Below are 7,583 nucleotides of genomic sequence, written 5' to 3' on the forward strand. Positions count from 1 at the left end.
GGCTTTATACGTTATTTATATATTTGAATACTATACCATTATCAGAGATATATGCTACAAAGTTTGTTTGTTTTCTTTCCTAGTTGATCACTTTCCTTCTTGTCCTAGTTGCATCAAATTTGCTCATGGAAAAGCTTTTCAATTTTAAGAAATCAAAATTATCTCTTTTATAATTGTCTCTAGGTTAAGTATTTACCCTCTATCAATATTTTTGAAAAATATCTGATGTCTTTCTCTTTTGTGGCATGATTTTTAACATTCAAATCATGAACCCATTTTGGTTAGAATATGGTGTAATATGTTGCTCTAAAACTAATTTCTGCAGATTGTTTTCCAGTTTTCCTAACAGTTTTTCCACTAAAGAGGACTTCTTTTGTAGGCAATTTAAGGGTTTTAGTTTATTGGACTAAAAGGACATCCTAGTTAATGAGTTCAATTGTGTCTGATTCTTCTTGACTAGTCTGTTCCACTGATGTATTGTCCTATTTTTAATTAGCATTAAATGGTTTTTTTAATGATTATTGCTTTATAATATAGTTGAAAATATGGAAGTATTTTTATTCCTACCATTTTTCAGTATTTCCAATGATATTCTTGATCTTTTGTTCCATGAAATGAATTTTATTTGTTTAGCATAGAACTATAAACTATCCTGTAGGTTGGTATAGTCCCAAATACCCAAATTAATTCTGGTATGACTATTATTGTTATTATTGTTGTTGTTATTGCTGTTGCTGCTGCTGCTGCTGCTATTGCTACTGCTGCTACTGCTACTACTGCTGTTGCTATTACTGCTACTGCTACTACTACTACTACTACTTTGGAATGTCCCATCCATGAACACTGACTATTTCTCCAGCTGTATAAGTTTCTTTTTTTTTTTTTAAAGACAGATTTTGTAATTATATCTATGTAGGTATTGAATGTGCCTTGGTAGATTAACACCCAGGTATTTTATGCATTTTGTAGCTATTTCGAATAGGACTTCCTTTTCTTTTTCTTTTTTATGGAGAGGTCATTGCTTTATCGGTCATTGGTTTGTTTCCTTCAGCCACAAAGAGAATGAGTCCCAAGCAAAAGACCCTTACATTTTCTACAATATAAAATGATACATTATATCAATACATTGTCATACATGCATACTTAATTCTATAGTCCACATGACAATCACTATCCACATATTTATAAACAAGCTCCATTTTGCATTCACTTTTCCTCAATGGCTTTTTTTGATGACTTGCTGCTACGGATTTGTCACATATATTGTTAACTGGCCCACACTGATTCCAACCTTTTGGAATCATCCAAAGTACTAGATATGTTAATAATATTGATAGAAGTGTGAAATTATTATGCTTTGTGACAGTTACAGGTAGACCAAAAGGCCAATTACGGGTGTCTTCTTTTCCTTCTTCCTTCTCATGTCTCATCTTTATATCTGATGTTTTTCTACCCAGTGGTGTAATTGAAGCATAACAGGAGAATACAGTCAATGGAGTACATTACATAGGCATTACCACTTAAGAAAATGTGTAGTATTATAATTTGTATAATGAATCCCTCAAAAGGGAAAATTAGTCTATCAGTTTCTGTCAGAGTAATTTATTAAAACAAAAATTTTTGCACCTCTGCCCATTCCAAGATGATGCACATTCTGAATACCCCTTCCCCTAATCTGCCTTCCCTTCTATCACCCCCCCCCCATTCTCTTATACCCTTCCCCTTCTATTTTCCTGTAGGGCAGGACAGATTTTTATACCCCATTGCCTGTATATCTTCTTTCCCAGTTGCACGTGAAAACAATTTTTAACATTTGTTTTTAAAACTTTAGGTTCCAAATTTTTTCCTTTTCTCCCTCCCCACCCTCCTTCATTGAGAAGGCAAGCAACTCGATACTGGTTATACATGTGTAGTCATGCAAAACACTTCCATAGTAGACATGCAGTGAAAAACTAACTCTATTTCCCTTAATCCTATCCTGCCCCCCCATTTATTCTATTCTTTCTTTTGACCCTGTCCCTCCTCAGTAGTGTTTGCTTCTGATTACCCCTTCCCCCAATCTGTCCTCTCCTCTAACATTCCCCTGCTATCTTATCCCCTTCCCTCCTATTTTCCTGTAGGGTAAGATAAATTTCCATATCCAACTGAGTGTGCATGTTATACCCTCCTTAAGCCAAATCTGACAAGAATAAAATTCACTTAATCTCTCTCACCTTCCCCCACTTCCCCTCCACTGTAAAAGCTTTTTCTTGTCTGTTTTATGTGAGATAATTTACCCCATTCTACCTCTCCCTTTCTCCTTCTCCCAGGATAATCCTCTCTCACCCCTTATTCTCCAGATATCACCCATTCATCTTCAACTCACCCTGTGACTTCTATCTATATATACATAAAATTTTTTCCCCTCCAACTACCCTAACAGTGACAAAGGTCTCATGAGTTATGAATATCATCTTTCCATGTAGGAATGTAAACAGTTCAACTTTAATAAGTCCCTTATAATTTCTCTTTCCTGTTTACCTCTTCATGTGTCTCTTGAGTCTTGTGTTTGAAAGTCAAATTTTCTATTCAGCTCTGGTCTTTTCATCAGGAATTCTTGAAAGTCATCGATTTCAATGAATGTCCATTTTTCCCCCTGAAGGATTATACTCAGTTTTGTTGGGTAGGTGATTCTTGGTTGTAATCCTATCTCCTTTGCCCTCTGGAATATCACATTCCAAGTCCTCCAGTCCCTTAATATACAAGCTGCTAAATCTTGTGTTATCCTGATTGTGTTTCCACAATACTTGCATTGTTTCTTTCTGGCTGCTTGCAATATTTTCTCCTTGACCTGGGAACTCTGGAATTTGGTTATAACATTCCTAGGAGTTTTCCTTTGGGGTTATCTTTGAGGAGTTGATCAGTGGATTCTTTCCATTTCTATTTTACTCTGTGGTTAAAGAATATCAAGGAAGTTTTCCTTGATAATTTCTTGAAAGATGATGTCTAGGCTCTTTTTTTGATCATGGCTTTCAGATAGTCCAATAATTTTAAAATTATCTCTCCTGGATCTATTTTCCAGGTTAGTTGTTTTTCCAATGAGATATTACACATTGTCTTCTATTTTTTTCATTCTTTTGGTTTTGTTTTGCAATGTGTTGATTTCACATAAAGTCATTAGCTTCCATTTACTCCATTCTAATTTTTAAGGAAGTATTTTCTTCTGTGAACTTTTGGACTTCCTTTTCCATTTGGCCAATTCTGCTTTTGAAGGCATTCTTCTCCTCATTGGCTTTTTGAACCTCTTTTGCCATTTGGGTTAGGCTATTTTTAAAGGTGTTATTTTCTTCAGTATTTTTTTGGGGGGGGTCTACTTTAGCAAGCTGTTGACTTGTTTTTCATGATTTTCTTCTGTCTTCTCATTTCTTTTCCCAATTTTTCCTCTACTTCTCTTGCTTCTCAAAATCCTTTTTGAGCTTTTCCATGACCTAGGACTGATTCATATTTTTCTTGGAGGCTTTGGATGTAGGAGCTTTGACTTTGTTGTCTTCTTCCGGTTGTATGTTTTGATCTTCTTTGTCACCAAAGAAAGATTCTATGGTCTGACTTTTTTTGTGCCTTTGTTTGCTCATGTTCCCAGCCAATTACTTGAGTTTTAAACTCTTTGTTAAGGTAGGGGTCTGCTTCCAGTGTGCAGAATGTACTGTTCCAAGCTTCAGGGGTTTTATGCAGCTGTTTTCAGAGATAATTCCAGGGACCCATAAATTTTCAGTTCTTCCAAGGTGGTATGATCAAGGGTGAGGTGTTTGCTCCTTTCCTGGCCTGGTTTCTGGTCTGAGTGACCACAAGCACTCTTTTCTGCCTTGGATCTGTGAGGAGAATTCCCTCTCCACCATGCCAGCACTCCTCCTTGCCTGACCCAGATCCAAGCATGGGCAAAGCAAGAGAATTTTGCCTCAGCACCAGCAAAGAAATCCCTATAATTCCCCTCTGATCAGTCACTCGATTCCCCCTCTGTCTGTTCGGCCAACGGCTCTGGAAGTAGCCGCTGCCCCAAGACTGCACCAGGACTTGGCACTGAGACCTAGTTTCTCTCTCACCGTGTTCACAGACCTTTCCTACTGACCTTCTAAGTTGTCTTTGGAGTTTGTAGGTTGAGAAGTCCGGGGGCCACTAGAACTGCTAGTGATTCAGTCCCCTGAGGCCTGCTCCGGGTTTGCTGAGGCCTCTCACACTGAACTGTGCTCCTCTCCCAGCCCAGTGCAATAGACCTTTCTAATCAACCATCCAGGTTGTCTTGGCCTGGAAATTTGTTTCACTCTGTCTTTTTGTGGGTTTTGCTGCTCTAGAATTTCTTTAGAGATATTTTTTACAGGTATTTGGAGGGGATTGGGGGAGAGCTCAAACAACTCGCTGCTTTTACTCCGCCATCTTGGCTCCTTCCCCTACTCTTGGTTTCTCCAATGATCCAAAGTAATTTGAATAAATAAACCAGTTACCTTATTTTCAAATAGAAGTTATTTCCATTAAACATTTGGGTATAATTTCTGTGCTACTATATTTGCCCAATACATATTAATAAGCTGCTGAAAAATACAAGATCTTTAAAAGTTATAAATTATATTGGAGATGTTTTTAACTTCAATTTTGAAGAATGTATACAAGAGATTTTGGCAAGTTCTTTAAAGTAGGTATTAGAAATTTCTATTTTGTGTGTGTGTGTGTGTAGTATCATCATGGGTCTAGACTCACATCTCAACTCTATGTGTGGAAACAGTGGTTAAGCTTACCCAAGGTTGATATGACACCCCAAATTCCAAGATTTATTTGTATTAGCAAGGCAATTTTTAATTTATGTTGGGGAACTATATCTACCAACCACAATTACATAGTTGTGTTAGCTGGTTACCTTTTCTGGTATTGAGCTATCTGGTGAACATTGTTAAGTTATGGGCTCCCTGTTAAGTTACGGGTTGGACTAAGTGGCCTTTCAGATATTGAGACTTCTAAATTTTGTGACAAAATTATCTAAAGTTCCCTTTGTCTTAATTTTAAGTAATACTTACAATAAGATACAATAGCCCAATCAATCACACTTGATTATATGTATGCTTGCCAATATAATTAGATATACAAGTTAGCTAATAAAGGGGATCTTCTTAGACAATGTTGCAGATACACTGAAAAAGTCTTACTCTACAACTTTCCATTTCCTAGATGATGATGATGATGCTACAACCACTTAACATAATATCAGTTTGTTAATTTATACTTTAATAACGTGATAATCTGATTTGGCAGCTTATTTTACATACATACATACATAGACACACATTTTTTAAAGTCTGAGGTTTCCTACTAACACAGGGAAGCATCTTATTCTTGCCAATGAGCTGGCTCTAAATTACATACTATTTCCATTTTTACTATCATATTATGTCTGTTTTCTAACCTGGTAGTCTTGTCCCTTTCTTGACCTCAATTATCTCTCACCCTAAATAATGGTGACATCTATTCTTGGGCCTATACCTCTCTGGCTACTCTTCTTATAAGCTTGAATCTTTATATTAAAGTCTGGTAACAACAGAGACTGCATGGTGTTGTAGAAAAGAGTGTTAGCTTTGAAGTCTGGCAGATGTGAGTTCAAGTCTTATCTCTCATACACACAACCTGTGTGACCATAGTTTGAATTGTAAATGTGCAGTGGAAAATGTTCTCTACACTAATGAAATCATAGATCCTGGCCAAAATCAACAGACCTAATAGAAGAGCTAAAAAAGATGTCTTCAAATTTGTTGCTAGAATTTCCATGTTGTATTTTTTTTGTGAGTGTGAGGCAATCAAGGTTAAGTGACTTGCCCTGGGTCACACTGCTAGGAAGTGTCAAGTGTCTAAGACTGGATTTGAACTCAGGTTCTGTCGACCCCAGGGCAGGTTCTCTATCCACTTCACCACCTATATCTATTGAGCCACCTCGCTGCCCTTATGTTGCATTTCTAAAAATAAAAAGTGCCCATCTTTTCAATGAATTACATTATAGAACTCTTAAATTCACGCTAAATAAGGGAAAATTATCTAAAAAAGGACATTTTAGAGAAGGGGGCAGTCATCTAGTTGACATGGCAATGGAAATAGAATAAATTACCAGATTATCCCCAACAAATGGGACTTAAGGGTGACTGCCAGGATTCTCAAATGCCTGATAGGGATGGTACTTTACTATCATATAAGGAAGAAATGGTGATTAACGTTTCACATTCTCTACAGTGGCTTTTCTGATCTTTAACAGGAAATTTATACCCACTAAAACTACACTGATTTTATTAAAATGGATCCTTACCTATTGAGTTTTCTTTTCTCATGAAAAGCTGTTGATTGCTTTCAGACACTCATGACACTGTTAGGATTTTTTTCTTTATTGTGCCTTCTCATGTCTAAAAGGATTGGAACTTTGATTGAATGCTTTCCCACATTAATGACATATATAAGTTTTTTCCCCAGTGTGGATTCTCCAGTGTTGAATAAGAATTGAGCTTCTGTTGAAAGCTTTTGCACCCTCAGCACATTCATAGGGTTTCTCTCCACTGTAGATTCTCTGATGCATAAGGGATGAACTTTGACTGAAATTTTTACCACAGTAATGACATTTATACTTTTTTTTTGTTTTTGCTTTTGTTTTTTTGCGAGAGGGATTTCCCTGCCTTCTTTTGAATCTGCTGTCACTTTCACAGGTTTCTCTAAATTTTAAAACCCTCAGAAACATTCATATTGAGGGTTCCAGGAATACCATCATGTGACTCTATGGCAGAAGAAATCTGCTTTGAAGCCAGTTCTACCTTTTCCATTCTGGTGTCATCACCACTTCATCTTAGGGTGTGAAGTTCCCAAGATGCCCACTTGAGCTGGTTAACCCTGGGTTGGACTTGGAGGCTTCGTGACTCCTGCTTTGCTCCTTGAAGTACCTACCACCGCTTCCTGATTTTGTTGATGGAACAAGACCTGCTCTCCTGGTGCATCAATCTCCCTTTCTAAATCTTCCAGCACAGTTATTGCCTCCGCTCCATTCTCTGGATGATGCTTTCATACTAAGGTTTGGAGCTCCCTGGGCAGAATTGCCATAAACTGCTCTAGCACCAGCAGCTCTAAGATCTGCTCCTCTGTATGCATTTCTGGCCTCAGCCAAAGATGGCAAAATTCCTGAAGTTGACTCAGGGGCCCAGGCGAATCCTGGTAGCCAACCTGCCTGAAACACTGTCAAAATGTTTCTGGGCTATAGCAGATGTTCCAGTGGAGGTTGAGTTCCTGCTCACAGGTGTGGATTTTCTCCTTCTCCATCTTCACTATTAGAATCCTATCTTGTTCATCGGGTGTTTGTGAAATCAACATCGAAACCTCTCTTACTTCTGTAGACATTATGATTTAGAAGAATTGATACCAAGATCTGCTGGGATTTAATCTTCACAGAAATTAATTTCTCTTTGTAGGTAGCCCCCAGGTACTCTGGCCTATGAAGGAGGCAGCTCAACTTTTCTACGTAGAAAGACCAGGACTTCTCATCCTATTAATTCCTCCTACATTTATTATAACTATTTAGAAATGCTATT

At 37.5% G+C, this 7,583-nt stretch overlaps 1 pseudogene; it reads right to left on the reverse strand.

Moving 5' to 3' along the window:
• Positions 1-6,715: 6,715 nt before the first annotated feature.
• On the reverse strand, positions 6,716-7,583 carry LOC114029255 (annotated as a pseudogene).

This window comes from Vombatus ursinus, unplaced genomic scaffold (genome assembly GCF_900497805.2).
Source record: "Vombatus ursinus unplaced genomic scaffold, bare-nosed wombat genome assembly UNPS02014924.1, whole genome shotgun sequence".
Classification (NCBI taxonomy): domain Eukaryota; kingdom Metazoa; phylum Chordata; class Mammalia; order Diprotodontia; family Vombatidae; genus Vombatus; species Vombatus ursinus.